We start from the raw sequence: 13416 nt of genomic DNA on the forward strand, positions 1-13416 counted from the left end.
CAATCACCAGCAGTATAGAAACCACTTATTCTACCTGTTGATTTGTGACATAAGCAGCCCAAGACAGTCAGGTGATATCCTCATCTTCCAGTGTAGTGGACTGGACATATTGTTATATTTCTAATGGAAACATTTCTCTCTTGAGAACAAAAACTTTCACATCAGCAAGTCTTAGAGTTGCCAGGATAGGAAGAAACATTTTATAAGTGGGTTATTTGATACAGTAGTGAAAGGAGCCACTCTCACTCATACTCCTTGACTCCTGGACTCTTGTTCTGGCTGTGGAGGAGATGGCACTACATCACGGTCTCTGATTCAAAGCATATACAGCATCTTCTAAGTCAGAATTCGATCTTTAAAAGTGTGGTTTCGGCCGGGCGCGGTGGCTCAAGCCTGTAATCCCAGCACTTTGGGAGGCCGAGGCGGGCGGATCACGAGGTCAGAAGATCAAGACCATCCTGGCTAACACGGTGAAACCCCATCTCTACTAAAAAAAAAAGTACAAAAAAAAATTAGCCTGGCGTGTTGGCGGGCGCCTGTAGTCCCAGCTACTTGGGAGGCTGAGGCAGGAGAATGGCGTGAACCTGGGAGGCGGAGCTTGCAGTGAGCCGAGATCAGGCCACTGCACTCCAGCCTGGGGGACAGAGCAAGACTCCGTCTCAAAAAAAAAAAAAAAAAAGTGTGGTTGCACATCTGGCACTGCTGTGGTCTAAATGTTTATGTCCCCCCCAAAATTCATATGTTGAAATCCTTACCCCCAAGGTGATAGTATTTGGAAGTGGGGCCTTTGGGAGATGATTAGGTCAGGAGGGCATAGCCCTCATGAATGGGATTAGTGCCCTTATAAATAAAAAAAGGACTGAGAGAGACCTGTCACCCCTTCTGCCATGTGACGTTAGAGTGAAAAGAAGGCTGTCTATCCAGAAGAGACATCTCACCAGACACAGAAATGGATGCTACCTTGATCTTGCATTGCATAATGACATATTGGTCAATGATGGATGGTCCCATATGATTATAGTAGAGTTGAAAAATTCCTATACCTACTGATAGTGCAACACATTATCTTTTCTATGTTTATACAAATACTTATCATTTCAACTGCCAATGGTATTCAGTACAGTAGCATGCTGTAAAGGTTTGTAGCCTAGGAGCAACAGGTTATCTCACATGGCCTAGGGGTGTAGGAGGCTATACTATCTAGGTTTGTGTAAGCACAGTCTAAGATGTTCACAATGACAAAATCACCTAACAACACACTTCTTAGAAGGTATTCTTGTTTTTATGTGATACATGACTGTAAATTCCTTCCTTCCTTTCTTTTTCTTTCTCTTCCTCCCTCCCTCCCTCCCTTCCTCCCTCCTTCCTTCCCTTCTCCTTCCTCCCTCCCTCCCCCTCTCTCTTCCCTCCCTCCCTCCCTTTTTCTTTCTTTCATTTTTCTTTCTTTTCTTTCTTTTTCTTCTTTCTTTCTTCCTTTTTCTTTCTTTCTCTTTCTTTCTCTCCCTTTCTTTTTCTCTCCTTTCTCTTTCTCTCTCTCTCTTCCTCTCTTTCTCTCCCCTTCCTTCCTTCCTTCCTTCCTTCCTTCCTCTCTCTTTCCTCTTTTTTGAAGACAGGGTCTGATTCTGCTGCCCCAGGTGCAGTGAAGTGGCATGATCATAGCTCACTGCAGCCTCGAATTCCTGGGCTCAAGGGATTCATTCACCTCAACCTCCTGAATAGGAAGGGCTACAGGCACACGCCACCAAGCCCAGCTAATTTTGTTATTTTTTTGTAGAAATGGTGTCTTACTATGTTGCCCAGGCTGGTCTCAAACTCCTGGCCTTAAGAAATCTTCCCACCTTGGCCTCCCAGTGTTAGGATTGTAGGCTTGAGCCATCACACCCAGCCGTGATTGTAAATTTCTCTTGTTTATAAACCACCTAGTCCATAGTATTTTCTTATTGGAGCTCAAACAGACTAAGACAGGCAGCATAAATGAGTTTTCAGTAAGCAATTTTGCCTTTAAGTTAGGGGAGCCACTTCTAGATGATGCAGTATCCGCATTCTATAAACATGAGTTCACTGCTGTATTCCCATTACCATGAAATGAGTTTCTTGAGCAGAAGCAGTGTTCTGTGGAGTACCATGATGGTGGACAAGGTATTCTGAGTCTGTGGAGGTTCTGGCAGAATCATTATGAATAGAAAAGGCATTTATACCCAGAATGTGTCAATTCTAACGAGAATGAATTTCTGCCCTCTCAGTAATGGAAGAGTTCCAGTATAATCAGCCTGCTACCAGACAGCTGCTAATCATATGGCAATGGTGCCATATCAGGGGTCAGTGTTGGCATCTGCTGTTGGCAGATAAGGTGCTCAGCAATAGTGTCAGCCTGGCTAACCTTGGTTAGGAGCTTCAGGAGAAGCTGTTGTTGAGTCCATGTCTAGCCTCCATTCCTGCCATCATGACCACTTTATTCATGTGCCCACTGAGTAAACAATGAGTGTCTGGAAAAAGTTTTTTGTTTTTGTTTTTGTTTTTGCATCCACATAGTATGTCATTTTGTCCTTTTGGTTATTCAGAGCATCCTCTGCTGTGAATTTCCCTTGATGAGCATTCACATAGACACACATGTCTTTGCAGTCTATGTCCTTTCCAAGAGGTGCATCAACATACCTATTCCCCATACTTCTTTGTCACCAGTCTTTCAATCATCTTCCTTCCTTGACCATCCAACCAAATTCTTAGCAACTGCACATAAATCAATGGAAGTACATACTTCTGTCCTCTTGTTCCAGACAAAGTAGATGTATTACTTTCCTAGGGCTGCTGTAACAAATGACAACAAACCAAGTGCCTTAAAGCGACAGAAATGTATTGTCTCATAGTTCTGGAGGCCAGAAGTCTGAAAGCAAAATGTCATCAGGCCATGCTGTCTCTCAACCCTCTAGGGGAGAATTGTTCATTCCCTCTTCCTAGCTTCTGGTGGTTGCTGGCACTCCCTGGTGTTCCTTAGCTTGTAGACATATCACTGCAACCTCTGTCTCCATCATCACATGGCATTTTCCTTGTATATCTGAGTCCAAATTTCCCTCTTCTTTTTTATTTATTTTTTTCTTTTGAGACGGAGTTTCAGTCTTGTTACCCAGGCTGGAGTGTAATGGTACAATCTCAGCTCACTGCAACCTCCATCTCCCGGGTTCAAGCGATTCTCCTGCCTCAGCCTCCCGAGTAGCTGGGATTACAGGCATGCGCCACCATGCCCAGCTAATTTTGTATTTTTAGTAGAGATGGGGTTTCTTTCTCCATGTTGATCAGGCTGGTCTTGAACTCCCGACCTCAAGTGATCCGCCTGCCTCAGCCTCTCAAAGTGCTGGGATTACAGGGCGTGAACCACCGTGCCCAGCCTTCCCTCTTTTAAGTACATCAGTCATTGAATTAAGGCCCACCCTAAAGCCATATGACTTCATCTTTACATCTGCTGTGACTCTATTTCTGAATAATCACATTCACAGGTTTTGGGTGGACATGGAAGTAGCCTGATGTGAAGAGTCAGAACCTAAGGGGGCTAGGAGGATATCCGTTCATGGAAATGGCCCAGCACTGGTGGGCCATCAAAGATAATGAGGGTCAGGTTTCTCAGTGTCAGAGAAGGGATTAAAGTATAGAAATAGAGAAAACTAGTCATCCGTCCCCGCAGTGAGCCTGTTTGCATTGACTGCCCAGAGTCTGCAAATCCTCCACTCCAAGCCTGTCCGGACTCCCCCGACCCCAGCTTTCTCTCCTTTGAAAACACTAAGAATAATGTCATTGCATCAGTTTTTATTAGAGCCAATCACCTATCATGCCTGGAACAGGGATTGTACCCAGATTGCCCTCAGTTCCAATAATCACCAAGTGCACATCTATAAGAAGAACGGAGCTGGGCGCTGTGGCTCAGGCCTATAATCCCAGCACTTTGAGAGGCCTCGGCAGGTGGATCACGAGGTCAGGAGTTCAAGACCAGCCTGGCCAACATGGTGAAACCCCATCTCTACTAAAAATACAAAAATTAGCTGGGCGTGGTGGCGGGCACCTGTAATCCCAGCTACTCGGGAGGCTGAGGCAGGAAAATTGCTGGTACCCAAGAGGTGGAGGTTGCAATGAGCCGAGATCGTGCCACTGCACTCCAGCCTGGGCGATAGAGCCAGACTGTGTCTCAGCAAAAAAAAAAAGGAAGAAGAAGAACGAGAGCCGGTGGGTGAAAGCTCATGAACTCAAGGAGCACAACAGACAGATCACAGGTATTGACTGGGCTCCCAAGAGCGACTGCATCATCGCTTGCGGGGCAGACCACAATGCCTATGTCTGGAGTCAGAAAGATGGTGTCTGTAAGCCAACCCTGGTGAGCCTGAGAATTAACTGTGCAGCTACTTTTGTGAAGTAGTCCCCACTAGAGAACAAATTTGCTGTGGGAAGTGGAGCACGATTCATTTCTGTTTGTTACTTTGAGTCTGAAAATGACTGGTGGGTGAGCAAGCACATTAAAAAGCCAATTCGCTCCACAGTCCTCAGCTTGGATTGCCATCCCAACAACGTTTTGCTGGCAGCAGGATCATGTGACTTCAAATGCAGACTCTTTTCTGCCTACATGAAAGAAGTGGATGACAGCTACTCAGGAGGCTGAGGCAGGAGAATGGCGTGAACCTGGGAGAGTTCGTAGTGAGCCGAGATCGTGCCACTGCACTCCAGCCTGGGTGACAGAGGGAGACTCTGTCTCAAAAAAAAAAAAAAAAAAGTGGATGAAAAGCCAGTCAGTATGCACCGGGGCAGCAAGATACTCTTTGGGCAGCTGATGTCAGAGTTAGGTGGCAGTGGCACTGGTGGCTGGGTCCACGGGGTCAGCTTCTCTGCCAGTGGGAGCCGCCTGGTCTGGGTCAGCCACAACAGCACCGTGTCTGTTGCTGATGCCTCAAAAAGTGTGCAGGTCTCACACGGAGTTCCTGCCGCTCCTGAGTGTTTCATTTGTCTCAGAGAACAGCGTGGTGGCTGCTGGCCATGACTGCCCCCCATGACTGCTGCCCAACGCTCTTTACGATGACCGAGGTTGCCTGACCTTCATCTCCAAGTTGGACATTCCAAAACAGAGCATCCAACGCAACATGTCTGTCATGAATGCTTTCGCAACATGGACAAGAGGGCCACGACTGAGGACCGCAACACGGCCTTGGAGATGCTGCACCCACATAGCATCACTCAAGTCTCCATGAGGTGGGCAATCAAGATTGTTGCAAATTTTGCACTACTGGCATCGATGGAGCCCTGACAATTTGGAATTTCAAGACTTTCAAGTCTTCCATCCAGGGCCTCTGGATGTGAAACTGAGTGAGCTTCCGCCATCCAGCACAACAAACTGTGGAAGATCACAGCTGTGCTGTGGCATGATGGTGAGGAAGCCAGCCCCAAGGAAACACTGAGAACACATATCACGCCAATACCGTGTGGTTTTGTTTGAATATAAAATTGGTTAAAGTGTTGGTTTTTTAAAAGCAGTGCTTTTTTTTTTTTTATTGTGACTTCATTCCATTTTTGACCAAAGCTTCTCTTTAAGTAGTTTATTATGGAAAATTGTCACACTAACTTAAAAGACAGTGTGAGGGAGATATGTAAATTGCCCAATGGAAAATTAAATTAAAAACTGAATGCGGTTTTGAAAAAAAAAAAAAAGAAAAGCGAAAACTAGAATGAACCTTGTGGATGGATTAGAATTGGAAGTACTGGAGTGACCTAATGGTCTTTAATATATTAAGATAGATATAAACGTAAACATGTGTACACACATTTACATATATGTTTTCATATCCATATTCATACACATTTATATGTATATACTCATATACATATCTATATGCTCATATGTGTGTATATACATACACACACACATGCATTGGTTAGTTCAATCCCCTGAAAGGACCTGGGAGTACTGACATCTCAATAGCAATAGCAAAGCCATACCCAAATATTGGTTTCTAAATACCATTTCGAGAGCAGGCAGAACAGTTGACTCATGGATATGGAGGCAAGCATTGACTATCAGGAGACCTATTAATTCCAGGGAGGCAGAAGGTGCAGCTGCTTACAGTGAGAACACAGGAACTTGTAGTGATTCAAGGACCAAACTTTGGGTCCAGACTAAGGGAGGGTTTGATCCCAGCTTTGGATTTACTAGCTAAATGATATATGGGCAATAGGTTCCTTAACATTTTTGAGTCTCAGTTTTTCCAAATGGGATATTATAAGAATAAAAAGAGACAATGGGCTGGGCACAGTGGCTCATGATTGTAATTCTGACACTTTGGGAGGCCGAGGCAGGAGGATCACTTGAGGCCAGGAGTTTAAGACCAAGTTTAAGACCAGCCTGGGCAATGTAGTGAGACTCTGTTTTTTTTTTTTTTTTTTTTTTAAAAGGTTGAGTGCGGTGGCTCATGCCCGTAATCCCAGCACTTTGGGAGGCTGTGATGGGTGGATCACCTGCGGTCAGGAGTTCGAGGCCAGCCTGACCAACATGGAGAAACTTCGTCTCTACTAAAAATACAAAAAAAAAAAATTATCTGGGTGTGGTGGCACATGCCTGTAATCCCAGCTACTTGGGACGCTGAGGGAGGAGAATCACTTGAACCCAGGAGGCAGAGGTTGTGGTGAGCCAAGATCACGCCATTGCACTCCAGCCTGGGCAACAAAAAGCAAAACTCCATCTCAAGAAAACAATTTTTTTTTCTAAATAGCCAGGCATGATAGTGCATGCCTGTAGTCCCAGCTGCTTGGAAGGCTGAGGTGGGAGGATCACTTGAGCCCAGGAGGTTAAGGCTGCAGTGAGCCATGATTGTGCCACTGCACTCCAGCCTGGGCACAGAGCAAAACCCTGTCTCTAAAAAAGAAAAGAGAGAGAGAGAGAGACAGACAGAGAGAGAGAGAATATAAGTAAATGTCTGGCATGTTGTGAGCACTCAGTATTCTCACCTGGAACACCAGGAAGGCACGCTGCAGCAGCAAAACTCATCAAAGAAATAAGAAAAAACCCTCAGCAAGCTTTCCAAAATCTTCATCTGAGCTCAGAAGGCCAGGGACTTGGTAGAGTTCCAGGGGATTTCCAGTCCCATATACCAGCCATGAAATTAAGATGCAGCCCTTTTATGTTAATTAAGCCTAGTAATACAATTTGAGGTAGGAGATCTGTCTGATCTGTGTGTTGGATATTCCCAAGAGTGGGGGTGTAGGATGAGAGGAATTATGCCAATCTGATTTTATTCCACAAAACTAAGAAGCAGGGAAAATTCCTATGAAAAGGCTGGGATCTCACCACTGTTCAAAAAAGAGCCAGTCTAAGTCTCTTCCATCCCGGACAGTGCTTACATCCAACCTGTCACCAAGCCTTCTGCCTCTATTTTCTCACAGCTGTTCTGTTTCTCTGCATCTCAAAGCAATTCCTTGGTTTCAGCCCTCAATTCTGACTTGGTTATCTCAGGCAAAACTTTCTTTTTTTTCTTTTCTTTTTTGTTTTTGAGATGGAGTTTCACTCTGTCGCCAGGCTGGAGTGCAGTGGTGTGGTCTTGGCCCACTACAACTTCTGCCTTCCAGGTTCAAGCAATCCTCCTGCCTCAGCCCCCTGAGTAGCTGGGACTACAGGTGCAAGCCACCACGCTCAGCTATTTTTTTATTTTTTTTTTGTATTTTTAGTGCAGAAGGGGTTTCACCATGTTGGCCAAGATGGTCTTGATCTCGTGACCTCCCAAAGTGCTGGGATTACAGACATGAGCCACTGTGCCCCACCTCATGCAAAACTTTCTAACTTGTCTTCCTGCCTCTAGCTTTTATGTCCTCTAAACCATTCTCCGTCTTGCCATGGACTGGTTTCCCTTTTTCTAAACATAAATCTGGTTATGCCACAGCACACTGACTTCTCAAATCCTGTTTCTTCCAGGATCAACTTCCCACTTCTTAGATGGCATTCGATGACCTCCCAACAAATAATCTGCTACAACCAATAGAGGTCATTCACACCCTGTCCCTTGGGATGATATTTACACAATTCTACCTAAGCACTTTCCCTAGGTCTTCCTTCTTTTTCCGTTTTGCAAAAGATTGTTACTTTTTATATTCTGCCATTAAGAACATTTTAATTTTTTAATTTTTAATTTTTTTTGAGACAGAGTCTTGCGCTGTCGCCCAGGATGGAGTGTAATGGTGCGATCTCAGCTCACTGCAACCTCTGCCTCCCGGATTCAAGTGATTCTCCTGCCTCAGCCTCCGGAGAAGCTGGGATTACAGGCGCAAGCCACCACACCTGGCTAATTTTGTGTTTTTAGTAGAGACGGGAACTCCTGGTCTCAAGTGATCTGCCCACCTCGGCCTCCCAAAGTGCTGAGATTACAGGCGTGAGGACCCACACCCAGCTTCATCTTGTGTTTTGAAGAACAGAGAAATTCAGCTTGCAGGCAGAAGGGGCAAGTGCACAGAGAGAAGCAGAAATGAAATGCAGTGGAGTGCTCCTTCTACTTCTTATTTCAGTCTCTGCCTGAGGGCTGGCTGCATTCCTGTGCTTGTGTCCAATGAGATAAGCCAGTATCCTTATTATAAATCCCACTTTCAGTTTAAATTAGTTCCCTAGAAGTTCTGCTGTTTTTAACCAAATAACCCAAATAACCTTTTCTTTTTTTTTTTTTTTTAGTCTTCCTCTGTTGCCCAGGCACCCGGCTCCAAATCACCTTAATTTAAGGAATTATGATCAATCTTTCTGGGCAAAGAGCTTGTGACTTTATCATGTGGCTCAGGGTATCTCTAGGCTTTATTTACTGCAAGCCTTGCAGAGAATCTGGCACAGTTGGGCAAGGGATTTGAGGTGTTGTAAGCAAGGACTGATAGAAGGGTGTGTAGTTGGTTCATACAGAGTTTAGTAGGATGTTTCACTTTCACGAGGCTTATAGGAAGCATTAATAAATATTTGAACAGAGGAGTATTCCATACCTCATAAATCTAAATCTGATAAAAAATTAGAATTTAAAGTGATTGTTAATAGCTATTGTGTCACACTGAGGTATACAAACTCAGTGGGATCATCCTTAATTGTTGCGCCTGTGGTCACTGTATTGGGGTATCAGCTGTATATTTATTTACCAACTGACTTCTACCTTCCTGCAGCCAGTGTGCTGTATGTTATGTAGGAAAATTCTAGTGCTGACACAGGAGACCGCTCAAAGAAGCTTTTGAGAAGTTGCAAACAGCTTGGGACCTGAACAAGCACTTTTGCTTAGAATTTTTACTTTGATTTTGACACCTTCAGCCAAGTGTTGGCATCTTGAGAATACTCTTTCATCACTTCTTGACCCAGCTCCTCATATGTAATGGTGTTAGCTTGGCTAAGTTGGAACTATAGTTCCCAGAATCCCCTTCCCTGAATAATTTGTGTTAAAGTTAGAAAAAGAGGAGCCTGCATGAGATATGGGTCATGGGAGGTAGATGTGAACCAGAAGCCATTCTATGGGAGAAGGACACAGAGAGATTGGCATATCCCAACTTGTCCCCACTCCCCACCATATTGAGAGACAGGTAAAGGTGGGGGTGAGTTCCATATGTCCTTGCTCTCTGCTCCACACCAAGTACAAGCACTTCCTCCCAAGTACAAGCCCTGATCACTAAGAGGGATCCCGCTGAGAGGTTCCACTTGACAGCTGGAAGCCTGGCTTCTCACACTGGAACTTGCCCACCTGTGCCAGGTGGGCTGGTTAGTGACTTTTCTTTGATCCTCCGATGTCTGAGAATTCAGACCCTGAATTCTCCAGATTCTACAACAATAGTGGGTAGTAGTCATGTCTTGTTTGCTATCCCAGAAGTTATCACAGCTTCTAGCATGTAATTAATTCTCAACAAACATTTACTAAATAAATGATCTTTAGGAGGGAAGGAGAGAGAGAGAGTAACATGGGGGGAGAGAGAAAGAGAGAGAAACAGAGAGAGTGAGAGAGAGAGTGTAAGTGTACTTCTCTTATTGAAGTGGCCCAGATGGTGGAAATTCTCTTCTGCACACTTTTGGCTAAGAGGAAAAGGTGCTTTCCAATCTCATATTACTTACTTTTAAAAATAATTCCACAAGGCATATTCCAAAAAAAAAAAAAAAAAAAAAAAGGCACTGTTGAAATAGAGAAACGAAAGTAGCTTGCTTGCTTAAGATCCCAGGGCAAGAGAAGAAGTAAATCAAAATAGAACTTGTAGTTACATTTTCCTTAAGTATAATGCAAATCTACTCAGCAGTTCACTCAATTTTATCTCCCTCCCTTTATCAAACCCACTTTCTTTCATCATCACTTCTTCTGCCCCTGCCCATAAACACACATATATACTCATCCAAACACCAGCAACATATATATGTGTGTGTATGTATATATATATGTTGAAAGTATAGTTCTCCAAAGGGTAATACATTCAAAACAATTCAACAGATACTTACTGAGCATCTATGTGTAAGAAAAATTGTGCTCTCTGCAGGCAAAGCAAGGATGAGTAGGGAGCAAATGTGTTGTGGCCCTCCCACTGGAGAAACTTTATACAAATTATTTGATGTTACACCATTTCTTTTTTTTTTTTGCTTTTTTTTTTTTTTTTCTGAGGCACAGTCACCCAGGCTGGAGTGCAGTGGCGTGATCTTGGCTCACTGCAACCTCTGCTCCTCAGGTCAAGCAATTCTCCTCCCTCAGCCTCCTGAGCAGCTGGGATTACAGGCGTGCGCTACCATGCCTGGCTAATTTTTTGTATTTTTAGGATAGACGGGGTTTTACCATGTTGGTCTCAAACTCCTGGCCTCAAGTGATCCATCCGCCTTGGCCTCCCAAAGTGCTGGGATTACAGACGTGAGGCACCGCACCCAGCCTGATGTGATACCATTATTGGTTATTAACAAACTCCCGTCCTTAAACAGTGCCCTATCTCTTTTTCATTCCTCCCTTGAGTCTTTGGGTTGTGTTTCCTCATGAAAATACTTCCAAAGTAGCTTAATGAGATCTTCCAGGTCATGGCCCATCCAAGACAACATTTTTTTAAACTTCTATTTTAAGTTCAGGGGTTCATGTGCAGGATGTGAAGGTTGGTTACATGTGTCATGGGGGTTTGGTACACAGATTGTTTCATCACCCTGGTATTAAGCCTAGTATCCATTATATCTAGTTATAATATTTTTCCTGATCCCCTCCCTCCTCTCCAAGAGAACATTTTATTATTCCCTAGGCAGGTGGTTCTTAACATTTGCCAGTAAACCTTTAACTGGGAAGCCTCTTTAAAATGCAGAATCCTGGGCTCCACTCCCTATCGCCCTTTTCCCTATTAAAATTCAAGATGCCTAGGAAATTTGTATTTTTCACAAGACTCTAAGTGATCATCTCACACCAGTGGTCTCTGGGCCACTCTTGGAGAAATGTCCAAAAACATCTGACAGAGAATCACCTTAAACACTTATTTGTAAAAAGCTGATTCTTTTTTTAAATTTTTATTTATTTATTTTAATATTTATTTATTTATTTATTTTTGAGATGGAGTCTTGCTCTGTCGCCAAGGCAGGAGTGCAGTGGTGCAATATTGGCTCACTGCAGCCTCCGCCCCCTGGGTTCAAGCAAGTCTCCTGCCTCAGCCCCCCAGTAGCTGGGATTACAGGTGTGCACTACCATGCCTGGCTAATTTTTGTATTTTTAGTAGAGATGGGGTTTTGCCACGTTGGCCAGGCTGGCCTCAAATTCCTGACCTCAAGTGATCTGCCTGCCCTGGCCTCCCAAAGTGCTGGGATTACAGGTGTGAGCCACCGTGCCCAGCCAATTTTTTTTTTTTTTTTTAGATCTTCTTGCTGTGTTGCCCAGGCTGGAGTGTAGCGATGCAATCTCGACTCCCTGCAACCTTCACCTCCTCCCCAGTTCAAGCAATTCTCATGCCTCAGCCTCCCAAGGAGCTGGGATTACAGACATGCACCACCACACTCAGCTAATTTTTGTATTTTTGGTAGAGATTAGGTTTTGCCATGTTGCCCAGGCTGGTCTCGAACTCCGAGCCTCAAGCAATCTGCCTGCCTTGGCCTCCCAAAATGCTGAGATTACAGGCCTGAGCCACCATGCCTGGCCTAAAAAGCTGATTCTTGATCCTTGGCCCATACTATCTGAATCAGAATATTTGAGGTCAGAGCCTGGTAATATGCATTTTAACGTCATTCCCCACTTAATTCTTATGGAGTCCAGAGAGCTTCCTCTGAGAAGTATTGTTCAATCTACTCTACATTAAAGGCCATAAAAGCCCTCTGTAGAGAGAAATAGAAACATGCAGGGCCCTCCTCTTTAATAAACATTGATTTTAAAATCCTTCCTAATCATTAGAATTTGTTCCCAGTTTATTGCGGATCTGAGCATATCCTGGGAAATGGCTGAGTTCTGAAGGTCAGTGGCCCTTATGCCCTCTGAGGTGGTCAGGATTGCTGATGGGCCCATCCCAGCTAGCCCTGATTTGCTAACTAATCATCTTCCGGTTCATCAAACAGGAATCAGAACCTCAGGGCCAGGAGCGGTGGCTCATGTGGGTAATCCCAGCACTTTGGGAAGCCAAGGTAGGTGGATAACTTGAGGTCAACAGTTCAAGACCAGTCTGGCCAATATAGTGAAACCCTGTCTCTACTAAAAATACAAATACAAAAGTTAGCTGGGCGTGATGGTGGGTGCCTGTAATCCCAGGTACTCGGGAGGCTGAGGCAGGAGAATTGCTTGAACCTAGGAGACAGAGGTTGCAGCGAGCCAAGATTGTGCCATTGCACTCCAGCCTGGGCAACAGAGCGAGACTACGTCTCAAAAACAAGAAAAAAAAAAAAAAAGGAACCTCAGAAGCCTAAGTGGTGTTCAGAACCATCTTCCAGGATAGTGGGGACTGTGGTATTTCTGGGGCCAACCTCAGATCACCACTTGTCTTCCCAACTCTACCCCAAAACTCTGTCTAACATTTCATACCAGATGCAAGGTTTCTTTTCTTCCTTGAGACAGGATCTTGCTCTGTCACCCAAGCTAGAGTGCAATGGTGCCATCATAGCTCTCTGCAGCCTTAATCTCCGGGGCTCAAGCAATCTTCCCACCTCAGCCTCCCAAGTACCTGGGACTACAGGCATGCAACCGCCACATCTGGCTATTTTATTTATTTATTTCGAGATGGAGTCTCTGTTGCCCAGGATGGAGTGCAGTGGCGTGATCTCGGCTCACTGCAACCTCCACTTCCCGGGTTCAAGTGATTCTCCTGCCTCAGCTTCCTGAGTAGCAAGGACGACAGGCATGTGCCACCATGCTGAGCTACTTTTGTTTTGTATTTTTAGTAGAGACAGGGTTTCACCATGTTGACCAGGCTGGTCTCAAACTCCTGACCTCAAATGATCCACCTGCCTCAGCC

At 44.6% G+C, this 13416-nt stretch overlaps 1 pseudogene; it reads left to right on the forward strand.

Moving 5' to 3' along the window:
- The first annotated feature begins 3712 nt into the window (after positions 1–3712).
- Positions 3713–5337, forward strand: LOC116474936 (actin-related protein 2/3 complex subunit 1A-like; annotated as a pseudogene).
- Positions 5338–13416: the final 8079 nt, after the last annotated feature.

This window comes from Hylobates moloch, unplaced genomic scaffold (genome assembly GCF_009828535.3).
Source record: "Hylobates moloch isolate HMO894 unplaced genomic scaffold, HMol_V3 SCAFFOLD_2, whole genome shotgun sequence".
Classification (NCBI taxonomy): domain Eukaryota; kingdom Metazoa; phylum Chordata; class Mammalia; order Primates; family Hylobatidae; genus Hylobates; species Hylobates moloch.